The sequence below is a fragment of the Balaenoptera musculus genome, chromosome 17 (genome assembly GCF_009873245.2).
Source record: "Balaenoptera musculus isolate JJ_BM4_2016_0621 chromosome 17, mBalMus1.pri.v3, whole genome shotgun sequence".
NCBI classification, from domain to species: Eukaryota; Metazoa; Chordata; class Mammalia; order Artiodactyla; family Balaenopteridae; genus Balaenoptera; species Balaenoptera musculus.
In genome coordinates, this window is record NC_045801.1 from 80,944,146 (window position 1) to 80,970,710 (window position 26,565).

Here is a 26,565-nt window from a genome sequence, read left to right on the forward strand (position 1 = left end):
GTGTTAAACCTCACTTGATAAATCACATCACAACCAGCAACACCAGTGAACATCATCATGATGCTGGACTCACAGTGATTCTTCTGTTAAGGAAGTTGAAGAGTATGTGTTTACTTTCTAGTAAACTCTCAGAGCATCCTTGAAAAGTCAGCAGCCGCGGCAATAGGATGGGCTGCAATGTGGGACAGTCACACACACGGTAAAATACACAAAAAACTAGACAGTAACCGTCTTCCGTGGAGTCCAAGTACTATGGTTTCTCTTGGAAACTTTTAAAGAGAATCCTGTATGTTCAATAAAAATGACAATCTGTCCGAATGTTTGCTTTCATGAAGAACCATTTCCACTGCTCTTTACTGAGAGTGTTATATACAGAACTCAGGTAAAACAGGAAACAAGACTTTTTTAATGTCACCAAGGGCAGAGAGGAAAACCAAGTGAAATATCTTTTCACTTTCTATCACTTGTCAACACTGCCAAAGTGTTAAATACCCCATTATCAGCTCATAAAACAAACAATATTTATTTCACATCACAAATAAGATCAATTTGCTTGTTTATTGTCTAGGAAGAATGTGTCCAAACTTGGTGGTGGTGGTGGCAAAGATGACTAATGGGATTAACGCAGTGACCTAAAGAAAACAAAGACAAATAGAAGGAATTTTCTTTCCTTCCTTTGCTTCCCTCTTTTAATGGTTAGTCAGCTGAAGAAGTCAGACTAAGAACTGTAGTTGTCAGAAAAACATAACCTAGACTTAATTCATCTTTCCACTGAAGACATACTTGGGATAAACCAATCAATTTTGTTTACAGTTTAGTCTCAACTCGAAGCCCCACTGGCCTGAGGACAAAGCTGTCTAGTGCACACATCTTCCCGACAGGGGAGGCCAAGCCATAGTGTGGGGCTAGTTGAGAGGGCTTACAGTCCGCACAGGGACACACACGAAGGAAACAACAAAGTGCAGTAAAACATCATTGGTGCTGCAGTAGAACCAACGCAGCCAAAAATAAATAAAATTAATTTATAGAAAAAAACTGTGTAAAGAATTAAAAAATAAAAAATAAAGCCAGTCTGTTCTTTTCCTTGGAAGGAGGATGGGGCCCACCACTTGGATACAGCAAGAAAGGTCCTGCATCCTTCCTGGAGGGACCAGTGCGTGGGAAAGGGAGCGACACAACTGCCAGGCGGTGGCTGGCCCACAGGATCAGATGACGCTACCAGGACAGCGTGAGATGTGGGAGGCCGGTGTGACAAGCTGCAATGGAGGGACGTTAAATTTAATGCAAAAAGGTCCCTGGTGAAAACAGAACATCAGAGCCACCTTCTACACCTGAGCTTGTAAGGTAGCCCTTGTGGCTAACTGATATTAAATAAAAAGAAATAAAACTTAAAATGCAGTTCCTGAGTTGTAGGAGCCACATTTCTAGTATTTGATGTGGTCAGTACCACACTGGGCAGCACAGAGAACGCTTCCATCACTGCAGAAAGTTCCATGCAGCTATCTCAGAATTTTGATTCTCAGGGCAGACAGTAAACCACATTCTAGTTACTTGGTAAACCCTTTTTGATTGATCAACTCGTTGGATTTGAAAAAGACTACTATGCCCCAGTGACTTCTGAGGCAACTGCACAAGCTTTGAACCATCTGAGTTCCCTCCTCCAGACACCGGCATCTGAACCCCTGCATGAAACTCACGTCAGTGACAAGACAATGTTAACAGTGTTTGTCGTGAATTTTTTAAAATAGCAAACTATCCTGCCCACATTCTCAATTACTTACAGAGTGAACGGGCACTCCTCCTCTCACCAAAAGTCAGATTTATTCTAAGAAAAATTTAAAACCATAAGTCCTAGAAAATATCTCTAAACTGAAGAATTAAGCCAATTTCAGAAATAAGAAGCTTAAGGTTTATACTTCCTTTATTTTCAACTTCTTATTTTCCAAGATTTATCTCCTGGGTTCAAATGTGTTTCTTTTAGCTTCCTACCCAAATAATACCCACATTACCTAAAAAAAACTGATAAAAACACTGACATTTATAACTGTGTGTGTTATTTTAAATTCCCAGAGTAGACTTTGTCTAATTCCCTTTTTATCCAAATAAACACATCGTTGAGGAGGAACACTTTACTTCCGTTCAAAAGTGAACAGTAAACTACACTGAAGATGAATTCACTGAAGAATACAAAATGTGAAACAGACTTCCTCTATAAACCAGAAGTCTAATTCTCTAGATTAACAAAAGTCTCTAACTTGACCATTTCCTTTTTCAGGCACAGGTCACTGGAAATTGCAATTTAAAGAAAGAACCATCACATATCTGGCAGTGGTTGTAAACTTTACTTTCTTTTTCCTTTAGTTTTTTTTTTTTTTAACATCTTTATTGGAGTATAGTTGCTTAACAATGTTGTGTTAGTTTCTGCTGTATAACAAAGTGAATCAGCTGTACATATACATATATCCCCATATCTCCTCCCTCTTGCATCTCCCTCCCACCGTCCCTATCCCACCCCTCTAGGTGGTCACAAAGCACCAAGCTGATCTCCCTGTGTTATGCGGCTGCTTCCCACTAGCTATCTATTTTACATTTGGTAGTATATATAAGTCCATGCCACTCTCTCACTTTGTCCCAGCTTACCCTTCACCCTCCAAGTGTCCTCAAGTCCATTCTCTAGTCGGTCTGCATCTTTATTCCTGTCCTGCCCCTAGGTTCTTCAGTACTTTTTTTTTTTTTTTTGGATTCCATATATACATGTTAGCATACGGTATTTGTTTTTCTCTTTCTGACTTTCTTCACTCTGTATGACAGACTCTAACTCCATCCACCTCACTACAGATAACTCAATTTCGTTTCTTTTTATGGCTGAGTAATATTCCATTCTATATATGTGCCACATATTCTTTATCCATTCCTCTGTCGATGGACACTTAGGTTGCTTCCATGTCCTGGCTATTGTGAATAGTGCTGCAATGAACGTTGTGATACATGACTCTTTTTGAATTATGGTTTTCTCAGGGTATATGTCCATTAGTGGGATCGCTGTGACATAAGGTAGCTCTATTTTTAGTTTTTTAAGGAACCTCCAAACTGTTCTCCATAGTGGCTATATCAATTTAAGTTCCCACCAACAGTGCAAGAGGGTTCTCTTTTCTTCACACCCTCTCCAGCATTTACTATTTGTAGATTTTTTCATGATGGCCATTCTGACTGGTGTGAGATGATTCCTCATTGTAGTTTTTTTTGGGGGGTTCATTCACTCATTCATTCATTTATTTATTTACCAACATCTTTATTGTAGTATAATTGCTTTACAATGGTGTGTTAGTTTCCGCTTTATAACAAAGTGAATCCATTATATGTATACATATATCCCCATATCTCTTCCCTCTTGCGTCTCCCTCCCTCCCACCCCCCTAGGTGGTCACAAAGCACCGAGCTGATCTCCCTGTGCTATGCGGCTGCTTCCCACTAGCTATCTATTTTACATTTCGTAGTGTATATATGTCCATGCCACTCTCTCACTTTGTCCAAGCTTACCCTTCACCCTCCACGTGTCCTCAAGTCCATTCTCTAGTCGGTCTGCGTCTTTATTCCCGTCTTGCTCCTAGGTTCTTCATGACCATTTTTTTTTCTTTGATTCCACATATACGTGTTAGCATATGGTATTTGTTTTTCTCTTTCTGACTTACTTCACTCTGTATGACAGACTCTAGGTCCATCCACCTCACTACAAATAACTCAATTTTGTTTCTTTTTATGGCTGAGTAATATTCCATTGTATATATGTGCCACATTTTGTTTATCCATTCATCTGTTGATGGACACTTAGGTTGCTTCCATGTCCTGGCTATTTTAAATACAGCTGCAATGAACATTGTGGTACATGACTCTTTTTGAATTATGGTTTTCTCAGGGTATATGCCCAGTAGTGGGATTGCTGGGTCGTATGGTAGTTCTAAGTTTTTTAAGGAACCTCCATACTGTTCTCCACAGTGGCTGTATCGATTTTCATTCCCCCCAACAGTGCAGGAGGGCTCCCTTTTCTCCACACCCTCTCCAGCATTTATTGTTTGTAGATTTTTTGATGATGGCCATTCTGACTGGTGTGAGATGGTATCTCATTGTAGTTTTGACTTGCATTTCTCTAATGATTAGTGATGTTGAGCATCCTTTCATGTGTTTGTTGGCCGTCTGTATATCCTCTTTGGAGAAATGTCTATTTAGGTCTTCTGCCCATTTTTGGATTGGGTTGCTTGCTTTTTTGATATTGAGCTGCATGAGCTGCTTGTAAATTTTGGAGATTAATCCTTTGTCAGTTGCTTCGTTTGCAAATATTTTCTCCCATTCTGACGGTTCTCTTTTCGTCTTGTTTATAGTTTCCTTTGCTGTGCAAAAGCTTTTAAGTTTCATTAGGTCCCATTTGTTTACTTTTGTTTTTATTTCCATTTCTCTAGGAGGTGGGTCAGAAAAGGATCTTGCTGTGATTTATGTCACAGAGGGTTCTGCCTATGTTTTCCTCTAAGAGTTTGATAGTGTCTGGCCTTACACTTAGGTCTTTAATCCATTTTGAGTTTATTTTTGTGTATGGTGTTAGGGAGTGTTCTAATTTCATTCTTTTACATGTAGCTGTCCAGTTTTCCCAGCACCACTTATTGAAAAGGCTCTTTTCTCCATTGTATATTCTTGCCTCCTTTAGCAAAAGATAAGGTGACCATATGTGCTTGGGTTTATCTCTGGGCTTTCTATCCTGTCCACTGATCTATATTTCTGTTTCTGTGCCAGTACCATACTGTCTTGATTCCTGCAGCTTTGTAGTATAGTCTGAAGTCAGGGTGTCTGATTCCTACAGCTCCGTCTTTCTTTCTCAAGATTGTTTTGGCTATTCGGGGTCTTTTGTGTTTCCATACAAATTGTGAAATTTTTTGTTCTACTTCTGTGAACAAAGCCATTGGTAATTTGATAGGGATTGCACTAAATCTGTAGATTGCTTTGGGTAGTACAGTCATTATCACAATATTGATTCTTCCAATCCCAGAACGTGGTATATCTCTCCATCTGTTTGTATCATCTTTAATTTCTTTCACCAGTGTCTTATAGTTTTATACATACAGGTCTTTTGTCTCCGTAGGTAGGTTTATCCCTAGGTATTTTATTCTTTTTGTTGCAGTGGCAAATGGGAGTGTTTCCTTAATTTCTCTTTCAGATTTTTCGTTGTTAGTGTACAGAAATGCAAGAGGTTTCTGTGCATTAATTTTGCATCCTGCTACTTTACCAAATTCATTGATTAGCTCCAGTAGTTTTCTGGTAGCATCTTTAGGATTCTCCATGTATAGTGTCATGTCACCTGCAAACAGTGACAGTTTTACTTCTTCTTTTCCAATTTGGATTCCTATTATTTCTTTTTCTTCTCTGATTGCTGCAGCTAAGACTTCCAAAACTATGTTGAATAATAGTGGTGAGAGTGGGCAACCTTTTCTTGTTCCTGATCTTAGAGGAAATGGTTTCAGTCTTTCACCATTGAGAACAATGTTGGCTGTGGGTTTGTCATATATGGCCTTTATTATGTTGAGGTAGGTTCCCTCTATGCCTACTTTCTGGAGACTTTTTTTTTTATCATAAATGGGTGTTGAATTTTGCTGAAAGCTTTTTCTGCATCTACTGATATTATCATATGGTTTTTCTCCTTCAATTTGTTAATATGGTGTATCACATTGACTGATTTGCGTATATTGAAGAATCCTTGAATTCTGGGGATAAACCACACTTGATCATGGTGTATGATCCTTTTAATGTGCTGTTGGATTCTGTTTGCTAGTATTTTGCTGAGCTTTTTTGCATCTGTGTTCATCAGTGATAATGGCCTGTAGTTTTCTTTTTTGTGACATCTTTGTCTGGTTTGGTATCACTGTGATGGTGGCCTCGTAGAATGAGTTTGGCAGTGTTCCTCCCTCTGCTATATTTTGGAAGAGTTTGAGAAGGATAGGTGTTAGCTCTTCTCTAAATGTTTGATAGAATTCTCCTGTGAAGCCATCTGGTCCTGGGCTTTTGTTTGTTGGAAGATTTTTAATCACAGTTTCAATTTCAGTGCTTGTGATTCGTCTGTTCATATTTTCTATTTCTTCCTGGTTCAGTCTCGGAAGGCTGTGCTCTTGTAAGAATTTGTTGATTTCTTCCAGGTTGTCCATTTTATTGGCATATATAGTTGCTTGTAGTAATCTCTCACGATCCTTTGTACTTCTGCCGTGTCAGTGGTTACTTCTCCTTTTTCATTTCTAATTCTATTGATTTGAGTCTTCTCCCTTTTTTTCTTGATGAGTCTGGCTAATGGTTTATCAATTTTGTTTATCTTCTCAAAAAACCAGCTTTTAGTTTTATTGATCTTTGCTACTGTTTCCTTCATTTCTTTTTCATTTATTTCCGATCTGATCTTCATGATTTCTTTCCTTCTGCTAATGTTGGGGTTTTTTTTTCTTCTTCTTTTCTCGAATTGCTTTAGGTTTAAGGTTAGGTTGTTTATTTGAAATTTTTCTTGTTTCCTGAGGTAGGACTGTATTGATATAAACTTCCCTCTTAGAACTGCTTTTGCTGCATCCCATAGGTTTTGGGTTGTCGTGTTTTCATTGCCATTTGTTTCTAGGTATTTTTTGATTTCCTCTTTGATTTCTTCAATGATCTCTTGGTTATTTAGTAGTGTATTGTTTAGCCTCCATGTGCTTGTATTTTTTACAGTTTTTTTCCTGTAATTGATATGTAGTCTTACAGTGTTGTGGTCAGAAAAGATACTTGATATGATTTCAGTTTTCTTAAATTTACCAAGGCTTGATTTGTGACCCAAGATATGATCTATCCTGGAGAATGTTCCATGAGAGCTTGAGAAGAAAGTGTATTCTGTTGTTCTTGGATGGAATGACCTATAAATATCAATTAAGTCCATCTTATTTAATGTGTCATTTATAGCTTGCGTTTCCTTATTTATTTTCATTTTGGATGAACTGTCCATTGGTGAAAGTGGGGTGTTAAAGTCCCCTACTATGATTGTGTTACTGTCGATTTCCCCTTTTATGGCTGTTAGCATTTGCCTTATGTATTGAGGGGCTCCTGTGTTGGGTGCATAAATATTTTCAATTGTTATATATAATTTCTTCTTGGACTGATCCCTTGATCATTATGTAGTGTCCTTCCGTGTCTCTTGTAACATTCTTTATTTTAAAGTCTATTTTGTCTGATATGAGAATTGCTACTCCAGCTTTCTTTTGATTTCCATTTGCATGGAATATCTTTTTCCATCCCCTCACTTTCAGTCTGTATGTGTCCCTAAGACTGAAGTGGATCTCTTGTAGACAGAATACATACAGGTCTTGTTTTTGTATCCATTCAGCCAGTCTATGTCTTTTGGTTGGAGCATTTAATCCATTTACATTTAAGGTAACTATCGATATGTATGCTCCTATTACAATTTTCTTAATTGTTGGGGGTTTGTTTTTGTAGGTCTTTTCCTTCTCTTGTGTTTCCTGCCTAGAGAAGTTCCTTTAGCATTTGCTGTAAAGCTGCTTTGGTGGTGCTGAATTCTCGTAACTTTTGCTTGTCTGTAAAGGTTTTAATTTCTCTGTCAAATCTGAATGAGATCCTTGTTGGGTAGAGTAATCTTGGTTGTAGGTTCTTCCCTTTCATCACTTTAAATATGTCCTGCCGCTCCCTTCTGGCTTGCAGACTTTCCACTGAAAGATCAGCTGTTAACCTTATGGGGATTCCCTTGTGTGTTATTTGTTGCTTTTCCCTTGCTGCTTTTAATATTTTTTCTTTGTATTTAATTTTTGATAGTTTGATTAATATGTCTTGGCATGTTTCTCCTTGGATTTATCCTGTATGGGACTCTCTACGTTTCCTGGACTTGACTATTTCCTTTCCCATGTTAGGGAAGTTTTCAACTATAATCTCTTCAAGTGTGTTCTCAGTCCCTTTCTTTTTCTCTTCTTCTTCTGGGATCCCTATAATCCAAATGTTGGTACGTTTAATGTTGTCCCAGAGGTCTCTGAGACTGTCCTCAATTCTTTTCATTCTTTTTTTCTTTATTCTGCTCTGCAGTAGTTATTTCCACTATTTTATCTTCCAGGTCACTTATCCGTTCTTCTGCCTCAGTTATTCTGCTATTGATTCCTTCTAGAGAATCTTTAATTTCATTTATTGTGCTGTTCATCAATGTTTGTTTGCTCTTTAGTTCCTCTAGGTCCTTGTTAAACGTTTCTTGTATTTTCTCCATTCTATTTCCAAGTTTTTGGATCATCTTTACTATCATTACTCTGAATTCTTTTTCAGGGAGACTGTTTATTTTCTCTTCATTTGTTTGGTCTGGTGGGTTCTTACCTTGCTCCTTCATCTGCTGCGTATTTCTCTGTCTTCTCATTTTGCTTAACTTACTGTGTTTGGGGTCTCCTTTTCGCAGGCTGCAGGTTTGTAGTTCCCATTGTTTTTGGTGTCTGCCCCTAGTGGGTAAGGTTGGTTCAGTGGGTTGTGTAGGCTTTCTGGTGGAGGGGACTGGTGCCTGTGTTCTGGTGGGTGGGGCTGGATCTTGCCTTTCTGGCAGGCAGGGCTGCGTCCAGTGGTGTGTTTTGGGGTGTCTGTGACTATTATGATTTTAGGCAGCCTGTCTGCTAATGGGTGGGGTTGTGTTACTGCCTTGTTAGTTGTTTGGCATGGGGTGTCCAGCACTGGAGCTTGCTGGTTGTTGGGTGGAGCTGGGTCTTAGCGTTGAGACGGAGATCTCTGGCAGAGCTCTCACCAATGGATATTACATGGGGCCGGGAGGTCTCCGGTGGTCCGATGTCCCGCACTCGGCTCTCCCACCTCAGAGGCTCAGGCCTGACACCCAGCCGGAGCACTAAGACCTGGTCAGCCACACGGTCAGGTACGTGGGGAGTTTCTTGCCTTTTGGGAAGTCTGAGGTCTTCTGCCAGCATTCAGTGAGTGTTCTGTAGGCGTTGTTCCACATGTAGAAGTATTTCTGATGTATCTGTGGGGAGGAAGGTGACCTCCACATCTTACTCCTCTGCTGTCTTGAAGGTCCCCCTGAAAGACATTTGCCTTTTTTCATCCAGCACTGCCTCCAACTCTTAGGACTGTTTGATTACCTTCAAAGACTGATTTGCATTGCTTCGGTTGGTGAGTTTCTCGTCTCCTTACCCCGGTTTTCTGTTTCTTGTCACCACCACCTTCTGGGTGTCTCTTAGCACCGTTTGGACTCTCTATGGGAGGAAGTCAGAGGTGCTTTCCCCCTGGGGTGGGAGTAGAGTTGTGGTAGGAGTTGGGGGTGAGGTTGCAGAGCCATTTCCCTTCGCACTAAGGCTTTTCTTTCATAGTTTTTGCTAGTCTCTTCCCAGCCGCCCTGACTTAAAGGGGAAAAATCTGTAAAGTTTATTTTCAAGGCACAAATCCCATACTTTTATTCAGTAACAAAACTTCTGCCAAAATGTAACAGAAAATGCAAAGAAGGAGAACAAGGCAGGAGAAGCACGGTCTGATGTCACACTGACCTGGGTTTAAATTCTAGCTCTGCTACCTATTGCCTATTTTATCTCCACCAAATTACTTTGAATTTCTGAACTTTAACTTTTTCATAGCTAAAATGGGTATCATGTCTACCTAATGTTGTTACTGCGAGATTAGATACATACATTCCAATATACAAGCCACACACAGAGACAAGTACATACACTGCTTGGCATACACACTAGCTACTATTTAAAGTAGTACCTAAGGGACTTCCCTGGTGGCACAGTGGTTAAGACTTCATGCTCCCAACGCAGGGGGCGCGGGTTCGATTCCTGGTCAGAGAACTAGTTCCAACATGCATGCCGCAACTAAGAGTTCGCATGCTGCAACTAAGAGATCACTTGTTGCATCTAAGGAGCACACATGTTGCAACTGAGCCAGTGAGCTGCAACTAAGGAGCCCACCGGCCGCAACTAAGACCAGGAGCAACCAAATAAATAAATAAATAAATAAATAAATAAATAAAATAAAATTAAAAAAAAAAGAAACTTAATTTAAAAATAAAATAGTACCTAATACATTAGCTATTTTAAAAATCTCTAGAGGTTAACAATTTTTCCAGTACAAGATTGGATATCTTAGAAAAATTTAGTTTTCTCTGGGTTCATGGTAGTATATTCACTTCTATACACAGCTGGGTAATTAAAGGCCTTAAAAATGTTCATACACTTTTACTCAACAAAGTCACTGTTATTGGTATAGATGTTATTTCATCTATATCAATGAAATAATCAGAGATGTGGAGAAAAACACTTATACACTAAAATATTAATCATACTCATTTATTATAGTGAAATATAGCCAAGAATCTAGCTTTCTAACAAAAAGTAGAAAAATAAATCATGAAAATGCTATACAAACGATAGCATTAAAAATCCTAATTCAGGGGTGGGATAGGGAGGGTGGGAGGGAGGGAGATGCAAGAGGGAAGAGATATGGGAACATATGTATATGTATAACTGATTCACTTTGTTATAAAGCAGAAACTAACACACTATTGTAAAGCAATTATACTCCAATAAAGATGTTAAAAAAAAATCCTAATTCAAAAAAATGTATTTAATGACACTGTGGGTGGAGCTCCTGTTATACTGCTGAATTTGAGAAACAGACTCAGGCCTATATGACCTATGAGATTCCAAGATGGTAGGACCATATATATTATTAATATAATATTCTTATAAGGAGAAAGTGCTGGAATGAACTGTACCAGAAAATTAAGCAATTTATCCTTAAATGAAAGGATTATATACAGGTAAGTTTTAATTTTCTTCTTTCTATTATTGTGTCTTTTTTTCCACAATAAAAATGTATTCTTTAATAGATACAAATAAGCACTTAAATCAATCTTTTCTTTAACAATAAACTGCCTCATTACTTGAATAATCTAAGAGATGACCACTTCCCTATGAGTAACTCTCAAATATGCCCAAACTGACCCAACTAGTACGAGTTGACATGTTCCTCCTCATCCCTTCTCTTCCTCAGCATCTCAATTCTGTCATCTCCCTCCCTCCCTCCCTCCTTTCTTTCCTTCCTTCCTTCTCTCCCTCCCTCTGTTATCTATCCATCTATCTTTCCTTCCATCCATCTATCCATCCATCCAACCCAACTAGCTGAGAGTCAACATGCCCTCATCGCATCTCTTCCTCAGCATCCCAATTCTATCGTCTGTCTACCTAACTCTAAGTTTAGATTTGTGCCATGACAGTATCATCTCTACAGAGTTGGCCGTGAGTCTAGTACTCAGAAGGGAGACTATCATCTTTCAGCTACTTTGCTTCATTAAAGTCCACTAGGTAACACAGCACAATGCTATGGCTGGGCTTCCTACAGGTACGGCTTCTGGGTAAAGGATTCTACCTGCTCTATTCAGTTTCTTGAAAATCAGAAATAGAAACCTTTATAACAAGATCTAAATATACGCATTAACAAGTGAAGTGCATAGTGCAGACAGAAACCAGATGCCTTGGTATCAGTTATGACTGGTCTCTACCTATAAGGATCATTCTGCACTGAGTTATAAGGTATCTCCTGAATATAAAACTAAATGTATTCATATGTTGCCAGCACTACTTTTCCTAGGCCAGTTTTAAACCTTTATCTTACAGTCTTTATCTCCTCGTGTGACTCCAGAACAGAACATTTCAAACTTCAGCATGAATCAGAATCACAGGCTTGTTAAAGCAGATTGTTGGGCCCCACACCCAGAGCTTCTGATTCAGCAGGTCTGGGATGGGGCCACCTAATTTGCGTTTTTAACAGGTTCCAAGGTGATGCTGCTGGTCCCACCACCATACTTTGAGGATTACCACTCCTAGAAAAACACACATGACCATTACACCTCCTTAACTTTACTCAAGTGCCTGGCAGGCTTCTCTGTGCTCTTCCTGCCTACAGAGCAGCTGCTCCACTGTCAGGACTTGGCATGGAGGCCCCCAGCTTCTTGGTGGAGCCTTCCGGCTGTGCCAAAACCGGGAGGAAAGCAGCACTTCCTCGTGTGCGCTCCATTACATCTGGTGAGCTGTGGAATTTCAGTGCTCGAACTTGTTGACACGTAGGGCTGGGCTTTCTCGCCTTCGTATTAACAGTAAAGATCTCACTCCATGCAGCAGAAAAAAAAAAGATAAAAATGATACCTAACGTCTCTGGGCCCACAGCGCAAATGCTGCAGAGAAAATCACAATTTGACAAACATTTTTCTTCACCTGAGTTAACAGAGCCTCCCTCACATCTCATCTGCAGTGTCACAAGTCAGCAAGTAATATGCGCTTTTTCAGAAATTCGCAACACGCCATTCCACGCTTCTTTCTAGGTAAAAACTGTCTATTCAGAGCAGCAGTTTGGTACAGCAGGTAGAACAAGAACGTGAAGTCTACAGATTTGTGTGCAAGTCCCATTTTGTCACTTACAAGCCAAATGATCTTGATTGCATCACCTAAACAGAATCCTTTTCGTCTTGTAGAGGGGGATAATGACATTTATGTTTGACCATTTTAAGACAATAATGGATATGAAAGTATTTGGTACATTAAAATGCTTTATATTAATGGTGTTTATTATTCTTCAAAGATCTTGGATTTATAAAAATTAGTCCATTCTAGAAAACTTTCAAATAGTATCTTTCCAGTAACAAACCATTTAAAACTATAATTAAATGCAACTTAATGTTATTTAAACAAAAATTGATGCCTTTTTTACTATCAAAATTGAGAAATCTTTGGTGTATGATTTTTAATCAGAAATACATGACTTTCCAAATACACAGGTAACAAAGCCTACTTCAATTCTACGATGTTTATAACCACAAACCTCACTGTGGAGACCACTTTCAAAGAAAACGGAAACTTAGAAACAAAAAGATGAAGCCACAATACACAAGACAAGCCAGGAGTCAGAGGAACGAATGGGTTTTTCCTTACGGTCACCTTCACTAAAGCTCTGAAGGAAAACCTGGCTCAGGACAGGCTGAAGAACCACAGCAGTCAAAACAGCTAAGCTTGTCTTGTTGTCTAGGTTTTTAATTCCAACTGAGATAAGTGGCACAAGCAACCAGGAAACACATCATCTTCCTCTATAACTGATTAATTGCTATTGGATAGGAATCTATTATTGACAAATACAGAATTAAAGTAAGCATTCAATCTTTGGAAATAGGCAAGTCATTAAATTAATCTATAGCATGTGATTAAAGCATAGACACATGATAAAAAAATAATAAATAAATAAACACATATATTTTTTTAAATTAAAAAATAAAATAAAATCCACAAAATGTCCCGAACTAAAATTTCAGTAGAAAATTTATGAAATTCAGACCAAAAGGATTCACACTAAAAGACAATTAAAGAAATTTGGGAAGACAATGATCACAAAAGAGCTGAAGTTGACACTACTAAAATAAGTGAATCAATAAATTAAGACTGTCCTCAAAAATCACAAAGCCTAGATTTAATTATTACCACAAACAGAACTTAGTCTAGCTTCAAACAGAAGCAACCTCAGTTGAACTAGATAAATGCGCAAGACTGGTTAAAGGACATGCTTTAAATTATAAAAGGAATAAGAATGTTCTGGGATCAAAACATTCTTAGAAGAAGCAGCAGCACAACTTCTCTTGAATGGCACAACTTATCTTCATGGAAAAGAAATTAGGACAAACAAGAATGGCAGAAACCTCAAAATGTCACATAGCAACCAGGGCACAGCAAAACCATAGCAGGGTGTGTCATCTGCTAAAATCAAAACAGTATCCCAACGTGAGCTTCACCCAGCCATGAGAAATACTAAAGTAACTAGAGCCAGAAACAAAAAAAATACAATTTCTGGCCCTTAGAAAGTAAGACTGTGAAAAGGAAAAGGAAAACTTCCCTTGAGACTCTACAACTATCTGAAAGCTACAGTCTTGGTGAGGATTAATCCAGGGGAGGGGATAAAAGCTCCTGGCCTTTGTTTCTCCTCTGACCTGCTCCTGTCACCTTCCTCCAGACTTGGTCCATCCGACAACGTGTCCTCCTGAGAGCTGCCTGGCCCTGGTCTCAGGTGCCACAAACGTGGCTGCAGAGCAGGGGGGTGTTCGGCAGGGTCTGAGGGCTGCTCCCAGGTCAGCACAGAGGACTCCTGAGCACGCCTGATCTGAAGGTGAGTACATGGCCACAGAGCAGTCACTGTGCCATCACCCTTTCCACTCTTCGTTCTGGAAGGTTAGTAACACAGCCTGAAACATACCTTTTAGCTACAAACACCCACCCACACTCCCAAGTCTCCTCAGGGGCAAGCTTACCCAGCACTCTGTGAGCCCTAGAGGGATGATCAAGACAAGCAGTGAGTCAGCTCACCGTGCAGAAGCTCCACTTTGCAATTCAGACATATTTTACATAGAACCTCAAGTCATTTATATTTCAGGATAACCTGTGTTAAACTTGTTACCTGAAAAATTAAATGATCTTCTACTTAACAAACTTAAACCGTTCTTGTTTGTTCATACAAAGACAAGCACATAAGGATTTGTTTTCATCAATGATGGGGTCATTTCCTTCCGTCCACAGGGTACTGTTTAACGCTCCGCTCTTTCTGGACTCTGTTGAGTGGGCTATGGGGGGCCGGGAGGGCAGAGCTCCAGCTCCAGGAGAGACGCTGAGCCCGTGTATATGAGAGTGCAAGAGGGACAGACTCAGCTGAATGGAAGTCTTTTTCCTATTTCATTTTTGTCTCTAAAACAGTTATCATTTGCCAAGTGGATCTTCAAAGGAAACAATATAGGAATCAATTGTACAAGTGTTTATATCTTCTTTTACAAGTTTATTGTTGATAGTATCTACCAACTGAATTCTTAGTCCCTAAAATTTATAGTTAAAGATATTTGCACGCTTCGGTTGTAAACTATCATTCTGATGAGCTATAAATACAATGGTAAAGATTATCTAAGTCATCTTTATCAAAACAGACCAAATAGGTTATCGACATTAATTCCAAAGAGGCTGCAGCATCACCTCAGGAAAACAAAATAACATTCAAGTATATTTTATACAATTTCAAATTTTATACTATTTCAATTAAATTCTTCTCCAGTACATTTACTGAGCACTTATTTTATGCAAGAAATTAGTAAACCAAATGATACAAATAAGAATAGGATTAACTCAATAAAAAGCTTAGTCTATTAGGAGAGGGAAACCATAATAATAACATGTATTGTTGTTATGTTAATTATAGCAGTGCTTAATAATTATAATAATGTTTATTATTATAATGTTTATGTTTTATACATTAATTAAACAAATACTTTAGAAATTACTTTTCCTTAAATTATCTCATTTGATTCTTATAACTACTCTGGGAGAAAAGTAGGATACATAGAATTATCTCCATTTTAGAGGTGAAGACTGTGATTTGCATAGCAGATGAGTGAAAAGGCAGGACTGGAACCAAGGCTCAGACTCCTACCCTGGCACCTTGATGTGACCAAGCTTATGATGGCGACCGAGAGCACCAACCACAGGCAACATTTCCTCATGCTTCTTAGGTGCCAGACACCTTCCAACTCATTAACTCCTTTAACCTCAAAGAAGACCCCCTGAGACACAGAGAAGTGCAGTAATTGCTTAAGAATACACAGCTAATAAGTGGTGGGCCAAGATTTGAGTTGAGGTAGTCTGACTCCCATTACTCTTACTGGCACTTGCATGTCTTCTTTGAAAAAACGTTTATTCATATTCTTTGACTATTTTAACTTCATTCTTTTGCATATGGATATCCAGTTTTCCCAGCATCATTTGTTGAAAAGACTATCATTTCCACATGAATGGTTTTGGCACCTTTGTCAAAATACAACTGACTGTATATTTAAGGGTTTACCTTGGGTTTTATATTCTATTCTACTCATGGTCTATATGTCTACCTTTATGCCATTATCACACTGTTTTGATTATTATAGCTTTGCAGTAATTCTGAAATCAAGAAGTGTGAGTCCTCTAAGTTTAGTCTTTTTTTCAGGATTATTTTGGCTATTCAGGGCCCATATGAATTTTAAGATGTTTTTTTCTATTTCTATAAAAAAATAAATACCAGTGGGATTTTGATAAGGATTGTACTGAATCTATGGATAGCTATGGGTGGTACTGACATCTTAATATTATCAGTTGTGCAATCCATGAACAATTTTTTAGGTGCACATATGTTTATAATCGTCATCTCTTCTTGATGTACTGAAACTTTTATCAACATATAATGTCTCTCCTTATCTCTTGTAACCTGTTTGATTTAAAGTCGACATTGTCTCACAGTAATATAGCCACCCACACTCTCATTTGATTACTATTTGCATGGAATATCTTATTCCACCCTTTTACTTTCAATTCCGTTGTGTTTTTATATCTAAGTTGAGTCTCTGGTAGACAGTATATAGATGGATCCTTTTTTTAAAAAAATTCAGACTGCCAATCTCTACCTTTTAATAGCTGAGTTTCATTCATTTACATTTAATGTGATTGCTGATAAAGATGGATTTGCTTCCGGCATTTATCAACTGTTTTCCTAACTTTTTTTATTCTTCTTTTTATGTGTATGATTTTTTATTCTTTTTATGTATATATTTTTTTATTCTTTATTTCCTCCATTACTGCTTTTTAAATATTCAGTTGATTTTTTTGGAGTGTATCATTTTAATTCTCTTCTTTCCTGTTCTGTGCTTTTTAATTTTCTTAGTAGTTACTTTGGAAATGACAATTAGCATCTTAAACATGTAACAACCTGGTTTGAATAATCTTAAATTAGTTTCAATAATACAATAATACTGGCTTTTATATTTACCTATGTAGTTACCTTTACCAGTGTTCATCTCTTCTTATGGTTTCAAGATGCTGTTAAGTATCCTTTTTTTTTTTTAAATTTTATTTATTTATTTATTTATGGTTGTGTTGGGTCTTCGTTTCTGTGCGAGGGCTTTCTCTAGTTGTGGCAAGCGGGGGCCACTCTTCATCGCGGTGCGCGGACCTCTCACTATTGCGGCCTCTCTTGTTGTGGAGCACAGGCTCCAGACGCGCAGGCTCAGCAATTGTGGCTCACGGGCCTAGTCGCTCCGCGGCATGTGGGATCTTCCCAGACCAGGGCTCGAACCCGTGTCCCCTGCATTGGCAGGCAGATTCTCAACCGCTGCGCCACCAGGGAAGCCCAAGTATCCTTTTATAACAGCCTGAAGGAGCCACTTTAGCATTTGTTACAGCGCAAGTCTACTGGTAATGAACACCCTCAGCTTTTGTTTATTTGGAAATGTCTCAATTTCACCTTCATTCTTAAAAGATAATTTTGCTGGATATACTATCTTTCAGGATATACCTGAAAGACAGTTTTTTTCTTCCAGGACTTTAAAAATGTCATCTCACTGCCCCTGGCACCATTATTTCTGATGAGAAATCAGCTCTCAATCTTATTGAGGATCCCTTGTACATAAGTCACTCTCTTGATGCTTTAAAACTTCTTTATTTGGGGGTTTTGACAATTTGACTATAATGTGTTTCAGTGTGGCTCTCTCTGTGTATATCCTGCTTGGAGTTCATTGAGCTCTTGAACATGTGTATTCACGTCTTTCCTCAGATTTGGAAAGTTTTGGGTCATTATCCCTTCAAATATGTTTCTCTGCCCCTTTCTTTCTCTCTTTTCCTTTCAATATTCCTATAATGTGTATGTTGCTATACTTGATGGTGTCTCACAGGTCCCTTAGGCTCTGTTCATCTTTCTTCATTCTTTTTTCTCTCTGTTCCGCAGACTGTGCAAGTTCCACCTTCTTACCTTTCAGTTTGCTAATCTTCTGTCCTGCCAGTTCAAAAGTGCTCTTTAATTCCTCTGGTGAGTTTGTCATTTCAGTTTTGTATTTTCCAGCTCCATAATTTCTGTTTGGTTCTTTTATATAATTTCTACCTCTTAACTGATATTTTCATTTTGTTCAGACATTGTTTTCCTGATTCCCTTTAATTCTTTGTTCATGGTCTATTGTAGCTCAATGAACATATTTAAGACAGTTGATTTAAAGAGTCTGATTAATAATTCCAGTGTGTGTGCTTCCTCGGGGATGGTTTCTGTCAAGTTCTTATTTCCTGTGAAGAAGTCATACTTTCCTGCTTCCTTGTATGTTTTTTCTTTAGAACTGGATATTGTGAGTATTATGCTGTCGTAACTCTAGAAATCTAATTTTCCCACTCCTCAGGAATGACATTTGTTTGTTGAGGGCTCGAGCTATCTTTTGGTGACTCTTCCAAACTAGTTTTGCAAATTGTGTATTCTTGCTGTGTATGAGAAACTAAAGTTTCTCTTCATTTATCTCTGCAGACAGCCACTGACCTAACCAAAGGATTCTTTAAATGTCTGATTCCAAGAGTGGAGGGAAAAAAGGAAAGAAAAAAAAGGTTCTGTCTCTTAAATCCTCCCGTATCTGGACAGCCACCTCAGCCCACAGTTGGATGAAACAATGGCTGACCTCTCTGTCATGCCCTCAGTGATCAAAAGCGGCAATCAACAATCAAAACTCGCAACCCTCATTTTTGGAGGACAAAATCCTCACTGCTTGCCGTGGCACCAGCAAGCTGTAGGAGGAATGCTTCTCACCTGACAGCTGACTGTCATGGGAGTGGGGGTAGGGGATGGTAGCCGCTACAGTGTGAAAGCTATATTCAACCAAAACTTAACTGAAATTTACCAGCGTCTTCATCAAGTTCTCCCCTGGATGCTGCAGGTGTTCTATTAGACCCAAAGTTCCAAAATAGTTGCCTCAGACATTTTTGAAAGTTCAGTTGTTGTTTTGGTGGAGGTACACATTCCTGGAGCTTCCTGCTCTGCCATCTTCCCTGACTTCACTCCAAAACTAGCTGATACTTACTAAGCACTTAGTCTGTGCCAAGTACTACTCTAAGCACTCTCCATCTTCATACCAACCTTCTGTGAGAGTGTATTATGAGGATCCCCATTTTACAGGTGAGGAAACAGAGGCAGAGTAATGAGCCTAATCCAGGAGATGGGAAATGGTTGATCTGGGACACAAGGCAGTTTAGCGTCAGATTTGTTCTCTTAACCACTATACTTTGCATACAGAACTTCAGTAGAGCTAGAAAATGACTTAAAAATCATCAGGTTTGAGCTGGTCATTCTGTAAATAAGAAAACAAAAGTTCAAGGAAGCTAGCTAATTGTCCAAAGGTCACACAAAGAGTCTACTAATGGCAAAGTGATGACTGTAACTTAGCTTACCAACTTCCAGCCCTTTTCTACCAGACATCCTCATTTCTCTGAGCACCTAGGCATTTGGAATCTGCATGAAAATCTTTTCCTAGGTAGGAAGCAATGGCAGAGTTCAGAATTCACATTCTTTAGACACACTGCCTATCCTCCCAAACAGCTTAATCCCCACCTTCTCCAGGAAGCCTGCCATCAAGAGTTAACTGTAACCAGTAAATGCAGTCTCTGTTCTGTCTATATTACCTGCATGGAACTCAGTGCCTTGCACTTCAATTATTTATGTAGTCATGTGTTTAAAATCTTTGAGGGAGAAAAGAAATTCTGTCTTCCCTTTATATATACCCATGTATATATCAATAAAATCAGGTCGTACAAATATTTGCTGAGCGAGTGATAAATGAAACCTGTCTGCCCAGAACCACAGATTAAAATACGACTTCCATAGTGTCGCATCTACACTAATATATCCTTGATGGCTCCAATACACAGAACAAAGTCCACTGTCCTTACTGGGGTGTTTGAGCCCGTTCAATTTCCAAACATGGCTTGCAGGGCCCTTCAGGGCTGCAACTTTAATTTATGTGTTTCTCAGCACATAATATTTGGGTCTTGCATGTAGCAGGTGCTCAATTTATTACTAAGTGATAGTGGCTTAAACTGTAGTGAATATGATCTAAGATAAATGTAAAAAAGCAGAAAAATGATTTAAAATATGTAACAATGGCTCCAGAGAGCTCTGACATCTCTTTCCCAGGAGATTTTCAAGATATAAAAAAGATATTCATCTGCCTCAAGCAACCGTCACCCTGTCTGGAGGCAAGAAGCCGGACTCCACAAGTCTCTTCTAGTCCTACAATTCTATGACTACCCACTTAAAACTGCATATTAGCCAGCAAGGAGGAAAAGAAAATGGATTTGTACCTGTGCATGGGTGTGAAGACTCAGAGAAGGAACTCATTTAATATTGGAAGGGGAAAAAAGTTTCAAGACAGAAAAAAAGAAATCTGAGTACAAATATCAGATCCTTATCAATAATATTCCGGTATATACTGCTTATATAATTTTCAGCCAAATGGAAAAAAGAATTTCCTATTTGAAATTTTATTCTCCTTTTAGTAACATTTAGTACTAAAACCTTAATATATTAACAGGAGGTTGAACAATAATCTATGGGATAGCCACATGAAGGAATACAAGTATTAAAACTGTATATAAAGACTACAGAATCACACAATAAATGCTTAATGAAATATTAAGTAAAAAATGTAATATGGCATGGTTAATTTAACTGCAACAGTAAAAAAGATACAAATGAGTAAAGAATAGGTGAAAATGAAAAAAATGAAAAAAATGAAATAGTTTTAATATAATAGTGGGATAATTAGGTAACTTTTTCAATATTTAAAGTTATGAAAATCATTTTTCTATATTATATCTAAGATACCAAATTAAACAGAGTGGTAGAAAAATCACTTTTAAAGCTAGTATAAAAGTTAAAAGATAAAAGTAGGGACTCAGGTCGAGATGTGAGACAGTAATTCTGCTTGGACGCTCCAAGTGGAAACTACAAAACAAACACCACACTGGAACTGAGAAACACTTATATCTGATACGCAGCCATGCAGGTACACCAACACTTCATAGGCCCTGATCGTGCCGCCTGGGGCCACCTCAAGGGGGACCTGAGCACATGAATGGTTCAAGCCGCCGAGTGCGAAGGTTTTATGCAGCACTGGCCCCCAGCCGGCACCGCGCCAGGCACCCCGCACGCTTCACCTTATAAAGGAGGTGCTGTTAGGGTCACAAACTTAAAGGTGAGGAAACGGGGGTGGAGACAGGTTGATATACGAAGGTTACAAAGCCAGGAATAGAAACTAGGTCTGAACTGACTCTGCCTTAAGTGGATCTAACACAAGACCTAGAAAGGACACGCTCCAGACACAAAAGAATTGGCTGTTTCATTTTACAGTAGAGTCCAGAGTGACTATTTAAAGTGAAATGCTTATTTCTTTAGAAGAAAACACAGGCAAATACTAACTCTTCAAGTGGAAAAATGTGGAGCTACTGTAGACTTAAGAATGGATAGATTACCCCAAGACACACATAAAGGCAGGACAGGAGAGCAGGAAGAAAAAAAGTCATTTTATCTGATTACGAAAATCATAAACCGTCCGTATAGATAACTTGGGAAAAATCAGAAAAGTAGAAAGAAGAAAAAAATCATTAATAGGCAGACAGGCATATGAATATTCTGTGTAATTCTGTAATTCTGGTGGAATATGTAAAAGCAATTACACTGGGCTTCTTGAACATTTGTCCCTGAGCAAACCCAGATTTTTGGCAAAATGCCTATATAGTGTGAACTCCTTGGCTGAAATTGGAAGGCTTTTCAGGGAAGAGAGAATCCCAAGCGAACTGCTAAATGCAAGAAGAGCTGCAAGTTGGATGAGAAAAAAAGAATAAGCGTGGTTGCCTGGCCCCTAAAGACACAGAAACGGAACTCTGAGTGGCTAACTTGAAGACTTCTAGAAAAGACGCTGGGCCCCAAGAATCTGCACAACCAGTGGAGAGGTCTTCCCCTTGGCTCACCAGTACTAAGTGTGAAAAGATAGATTTGGAAATGACAGTCAAGATTGCAACAATACCCAACAAGGTAAAAGAGCAACAGTTCCTACCAGGAGAGTTGAACAAATGTCCAGTTTCACACTGACATATGCACGTCAGAGTCCAAGAAAGAGTGTTAATACCAGGAGAAATGGTGAAATGCTCTTAATGCACTCAACAAGAATGACCACTTTTGATAAGATCGTCTGCAATTTTATCAGGTGTGGCCTATCAACATAAGCAAGGAAATTTTACCACTTTGAGAGTTATATCTGTGTCTATTTTCCCCAGAGGGAATAAGCATTTCACTTTTAAACAAATAACATTATATTAAATGTTATTCTTCAGAAGTTGGCTACATAAAATCAAGAACCACAGTTTCTGTGTTTGGTAAAGTCAACCTGATCTGAAAGAGAAAACTTGGATTTGGGTCCCAGATGGAAGATATAAGATGCTACCATATAGTTTTTGCTATGAAGACTTCTTTCGTATTTTACTTCACTTCATTTCTTCACAAAGGGAGCAACAAGGTCCCATGAATGCAACACTGTATACTGCTGCTGCCCAGCTTCATCTTTAAACCCCCTCCAAACAAGCACAGGGGATGCTTCTGTGTCAACCCGTACTGCGACCCCTGTCTTCTCAACTACCACTGCGTAGAAGATAGAAAATCTCACCAGTTGTCAGATCACCCTGCCTTAGAAGAACACATAATTGTTTCTTTATGCCACCACAGACATTTTATAGATGGGGAAGCAGAGGCGCCGGACGACCAGATGATGGCTCATGGGGTCCCAAAGCTCAGGAAGAAGAATGGGCTCAGGTCAACTGGGCTGTGCAAAAACAACTGTTTCCAATGGAATGCATACAGCCAAGTTAAGTCAGACAGTCACAACCAGGTAGAGTAAAATTGATTTAAAAAAATAATATGCAGTTTTAGTCAGATGGCACACTAGAATATAGGTATAGGTAGTTAAATGCAACACATTTTTCAGTACTGAATTGTTATTATTCCAAAAAACTGTATAATTTTAAAATGTCCACTATTCATACAGGTGACTTTTTTCACCTCTTTATGCCCAAACTGCTTTTATTTTCCTTTTACGTTATACAGCTAATTGTTTAAAGGAACACTCCAGAGTAAACTAGTGCCAGACTAGAGAAATAAACAAGAGCAAACATTCCTCAAAGCCTAAAACAAACCACATCACCAGCAACCACAAAGGATATTAGAATCTATAGATATGGGTCAGATACTGCACAAAGATACACCAGTGCATACTTCACTGGCTTGTTACAAGGTTAATGTGGAATTCAAACCCTTCTTTAGGTTTAAAAACAGCAGAGCTTGTACTTATCCAGAACTGGGTTTGAAAAGACAACAATCATCCGCAAGTTCTGAGTGTAGCCCTAATTTGCTCATTATTTACTAGTATCTTACTGGAATTAAGACATTGTGGAACTTTTCCTCTTTGGGGGAAAAATATTTTGTGTTCAACTGGAGCTACGTAAAGGCTCAAAATATAATTTTTACATTTGCATGATATGAATATTTGTGTCAAAGTTAAAGATCTCTGTTTTTAAGAGCATTAGAAATGTACCAACACAGCAACAGAAGCATCAAAGTAAAGTATAAAACAGGCTTCTTTAAACCAATTAAAGAATTCAAAAGTTTGGTACATATCTAAAGAGACCTTAGGTGTCTCTAGGAATACACCAAAGGTTCACATCTTCAAACAAGTGTACCTATACACAATGCTGGCCAGCAAGCTAAATTAAGAATCTGAAAGACAGTCATGGAGTGTGGGGTCCAGGCTACATGGAAGTGTTAGGAAGCCGATGTGTGTTCCGCCTTCCATTATTTACAAATTAATATGGTGACAATGATGCAGTCAACATGCTTTAAATGAGAAACATATACATCAAAGATTGTACAACCGGTTTCTCAGCTGCCTCCAATTTAGGAAATAACCAAACAAATGTACAGATCTGCCATTATTTAGACAATATTTAGATATTATTCCTCACCATTTCCCATTTGCCATCTCCCTGAGACTGCCCTTTTGTTACCAGCTCAGAACAGAGAAGCAGTGCTGGCCTGGACAGGTATCCTCTCAGAGAAGGCATAAAAGACCTGTCTCAGTGTTCAGAAATGTTTCTCCAATTTATTAAGACATGCCAGCCTTCAGATACCAGATTCTCTCCTTCCCCTCTTTTTCTCCCCACTCCCATGGACTTATGTCCATAGTGTCTGAATTTGGATTCAAAGTTCTTTTTCTCAGAGAAATAATGTTATAAATGTGGGTAAGGGGAGCTCAAGTTCCATCATCAGTAAAATGTTAGAATGCATTAGGGTGAAGTAGACTTTTGGGAGCTGGCCTGGGAATGGAGCCATGATTTCTATTACTGTGCTCTGGGCAAATGCAGTCCAAGTTCTAAGAAAGGAAATTTTGGGAAACAACCCATTCATACTTTATGGTGTGTACTTTGGGTTGAGAGACTGACAGGTAGCAAAGTCGGGGACATGCAAACACTCTAACTTAAAATTAATAAGCTTTATTCCTACCACCTGTGATTTCTAGTCCCAAACACTCACCTACAGGTTTAAATTACAACATGTAGTGTGGACATTATTTGTTTATGTCTAACCAGAGGACTTCATGCTTCAAGTAATGCGAAGGCCAGATATGCTATGTAACACGCATGTGTTCCAGAAAACAAAAGCCGGGATTTTTCAGCCCAAATATCTAGGTCCCAGATGACAGTTCTGGCTTGGGAGGCTGCTCATCCTGCAGTTAGAGCACGAGATTATACCCAGTATCTCCCCAGGACAAAGGCCAGTCGGGGCAGAGTGGTGGAGGCAGGCTGGGAATCCATGTGGGACAAGCACCATGCAGAATGAACCAGACTCAGAGACACACACACACCCCCCCCCCCCACACACACGCAGCTCCCTCGGAACCCATCTCATGTCAGCCTGCCCCCAGGTCACAGTTGAGGTCACTAGGCCTAGGGGTTTGTTTTCATTAGCTGTCCCCTCTGGCCTAGCAGAGACAAAAGCTGTCCCTGGCTGACAACACACAATGCAGCAGGAGCGGGTGGGGCCTTCAGGGAGCTTTAGGATGTGGTCACGTGAAACTCATGAACATGCTGAGCCATCTCTGCTTGTCTAAGATTTTTGTTTCTATTCCTCTATTAGTTCTCATAACAACCCTATCAAGGTGGAGAGGGCGCTGTTATGTTCTTACTTGATAGATGAGAACTGTGCCTGACCGCTTTGCTCTAAGTGACGGGGTCATGTTCTCTCCACACTACTGTGACTTTCACCAAATGTAGTAAAAACTCACATACACAGAGTGCCTTGACACCCAACCCCTCGAGAATGCCTCACTGTCCACTGAGAGGAGACAGGCTATATACAGAACACCAAAGGTCTCCCTTCACGGGACCACATACAGCCCAAAGAGTGCACATGCACTGACCCCCAATCCCAGCCATTGTCACCTCCATGCAAACACAGTGTGTATAGGACAGGATCTGAGCCCTATTATACTCTAGCTGCCAGGGGTACAAAATTTAAAAAAAACATTCTTATCGTGTTACTAAACTGTTCATGGACCAATTACTAGACCACATCACTATAGGCAAGCACCTATCTCCCCAGTTCCTTCTGTAGGATGTACCCCCAATGAGATTTTAGTGATGTGAGGGACTGGAATGACACCTTCTATTTTTTTCACCTCATTTGGAATGCACTAAGTGCTAGGCACATAGTAGGCATCAACGGATACATGTTGGAATGAATTTTTCTCAATTCCTTCAGCAAGTCTTTCTTATTCCAGAATGGTTATTTTACATAATGGAGTGCTATGGCTGGATTCATCTTCTAGTTTTGTTCCTTAAGAGTGTATATACAATGTCTTCTGAAATCTGTGCTTCAGGACAATAAAATAATGATCCCAAGGACAGAGTGGGAGAACGTCAAAGCAAAGCAGAGAGAAAAGATAATAAAAAGGGAACTACTTATACCACTAGTTTACTTGTAAGTTCCCTAGATTAGATCATGACCATCTAACGTTTCTAAACCAAGGGCTGGAAGATAGGAGCCTGGTATTTCTGAATGATCAAAATTATGGGATGCATGCATTTGAAATTTAACCTGGGCAATGGATATTTCAATACACAGGATGGCATGGGTTTCTTAAAATAATTTTTTTTTTTTTTTTTTTTAGAAATTCACGTTCTTTTATTTATTTATTTATTTATTTATGACTGTGTTGAGTCTTCGTTTCTGTGCGAGGGCTTTCTCTAGTTGCGGCAAGTGGGGACCACTCTTCATCGCGGTGCGCGGGCCTCTCACCATCGCGGCCTCTCTTGTTGCGGAGCACAGGCTCCAGACGCGCAGGCTCAGTAATTGTGGCTCACGGGCCCAGTTGCTCCGTGGCATGTGGGATCTTCCCAGACCAGGGCTCGAACCCGTGTCCCCTGCATTGGCAGGCAGATTCTCAACCACTGCGCCACCAGGGAAGCCCCTTAAAATAATTTTAATCAGTCTTTTTATCATTTTTGTTAAACAGAATAATGTAAAAAGTTGATGTTTTAAGCTACATTCTTCCCCTCTTTGTGTTAAATGTGCACAGCAGATCTAAGCAATATATACTTAATTATCAATTTTAATTAA

The 26,565-nt window shown here is 39.1% G+C and overlaps 1 protein-coding gene across 2 annotated transcripts in view; it reads right to left on the reverse strand.

Annotated features, from left to right (window-relative positions):
* SPIDR (scaffold protein involved in DNA repair) overlaps nucleotides 1–26,565 on the reverse strand; it is a 229,963-nt gene that overhangs the window by 106,980 nt on the left and 96,418 nt on the right. The gene's annotated exons all lie outside the window — the stretch shown is intronic.